The following is a 2,500-nucleotide window of genomic DNA, read 5'->3' as shown; positions in this document are numbered from 1 at the left end:
TTTTATTTTTGCGTTACTACACAGCTTAAACTTGGACTCGTTGTCGCCTGGAATGTCCATTTACTTATTTTGATATGTTATCATTGAACGTAAATCTTGATTCATAGCTGCATCTCTCCGTGCCTGTTAAGTATTTCTGTGTTTTATTACACAAACCATCGTGTGTACCATGGTCCACTACATGCCATGTAATTAGTTGCGTCAAGCACTCAGCTTCTGCTTGATTGGATAGACTATTGATTGCCTTGTGTAAGCTTAACAAAGTGTTTTTTGTTTCTTACAAACTTATTAATCACACCGATGCTGCCTTGAATTTTTCAGTTCTTTGAAACCAAATCACAACCGTGGATAAATCTTGTAGTGTGTCATATCTCAGTTCTTCGGAACCATATTGAACCTTAGTGATTGTGCCATTCTTACCACAAGGAGGCATTCACAAGACTTGTGTATGAACCACAAGCAAACAGCACAATGTGTGCCAAAAAAAAAATTTTGCTTCCACACATCACATGCACTTTGCTTCCCGAGGAGTACCTTCCCTTTCCATGCAATTGATGGTATGGCCATCCTAAAATTTTTAGCATTTCTGGGGGATTAATAGCCTGCTCTAAGCATCAACAGCATGTCTGCCAAGAAGCACAAAACCTTTATGGAGGCAGGGAAAAGTATGACACTGAAGGGAGAACAGCTGCTCCAATGGGTTCAGGATCAAGTACCTACTGCCAAAAAAGCCAGAGAAGAAGAGAGTATGAATTACAGCTCCTTCCATTACCTCAAATATCAACCACACCATGCTGTAGTGGAATGAAGCAGAGCCAGAAGCATGGCTAAATTATGTAGAAACCCTCTTCTCCGAGTACCATCTGACTGCCACAGAAAAGGTCATGCCTTCAATTCCTTAGAACATGGCAAGAAGGCCATAGCAATTGCATATGAAATTATGCTAGAGAGCTGGAGGTAAAGATGGTGAGGTCTTGGCAAGGAGATCAGTCAAACATGGTTCGACTGGTCTTACAAAAAGAGCGAATCCTTGAGGTGGTGGATCGATGCTGTGGAGTGCCAAGACATCGAGGATATATTGAATCGAACACAACTTGAGCACTTCCTCTATTACACCTAGGACACCTTTATACATTGGTGAGAAGCAGTTAAAATTATTCACCAATTGCTGCCAATTGGCTGATGCATACAAGATGTACCACTCAGCCTCCAGCATTTCAAATAGGCACATAGTGCCTCCTGACCCTTTTGCATTATCAGTCTGACCAAAATATGGATCCTCTAACGGTCTAACCCATCTGTATGTACTAATTGTAAAAATAAAGGGCACTTAGAAACCCAGTGCAAAGCTAAAGGGGGGGACCCATGTATAAGGCCCCCTCTAATTAGAACTCCCAGCCTACCCAGACCCAGACTGTAACCACTCCTAGTAGAGATTAGTAAGGTTTACTGCCATACTTGTCAGAAATATGGGTACTCCCCAAGTTTCAGGGATTGCCCTGGGAGAAATTGCTACAGTTGTTGCTGTGGTGGCCACTCAACCATCCTTTTTAGGACACCCAGCTGTGGGGCCTGCACCTCCATGAGGTGGTTATTGTGCTCAAGAGGTCCAAGCGTTTGAAGACATTGGAGCTCAACTCTTTATCATAAGGCGAGACAAAGTCCCCTATGGAGTCATTGTGGACATCAAGCCTGTAACTTGTGAAGGCATTGATAATTGGAGGCTGACATCCCCAGCTGTCCAGTTGAGTGTCACTATACCACACAAAAATAGGATTTGTACAATTGGAGTAGCTGACCATATTCCAGGAGGCTATGACCTCCTCTTAGGACAGGGCCCCATCCTCAGCCCCTTCCCAGTTCAGCCAAGGGTCCTACTCTGTGGCAAGTCCATCAACCGCTGGTGTTAATTGCAGCCCTGTAATTGAGCCACAGCCAGTGCCTATGCCTGGCTAGCATAGTGTTCTATCTAGTCCAGTCACTGAGGCCCTTCACAGAGCCAGATGTTGTTTCTTGAGAAAGTGTACAAACATGCATGACCAGCAATCATGGTCCCGAGGCTGTTAACCTCCCTTCTCCAAATCCAGTGACTGAGCCTGTGTTAGTGCCAGTGACAGGATAGGATGAAAATCTCCTGGCCCCCTCTCATCTAACAGCCTGGCCGTGCTACCAGTATCCGGCTGAAAGCCAACCTGAATTTCAGTAGGGTCTTTTCCAGATTCCCCTGACCTCATCAGAGGCTCATTCCTCGGCACAGCCTCACAATCCATGTCTTAGTTGGTCCTTGTAACCTGTGAACCTCTGACACCTCCATTCACCTCTTCGACTTGATCGCAGTCTCCAGGAAACAAGTCTCTGGCAGATGAACCTTTTAGAGAAGTCCTATCTAAACTGGTCACCCATATAGATACCATGTCATAAAAGCTAGTAGAACGAGTTGCCACCCATGCTGGCCCAATGTCGCATCAGCCAAGGCAGTAGCCTACTCCATGCCTGTTGG

This window comes from Macrobrachium nipponense, chromosome 8 (assembly GCF_015104395.2).
Source record: "Macrobrachium nipponense isolate FS-2020 chromosome 8, ASM1510439v2, whole genome shotgun sequence".
Classification (NCBI taxonomy): domain Eukaryota; kingdom Metazoa; phylum Arthropoda; class Malacostraca; order Decapoda; family Palaemonidae; genus Macrobrachium; species Macrobrachium nipponense.
This window is presented reverse-complemented; position numbering follows the sequence as displayed.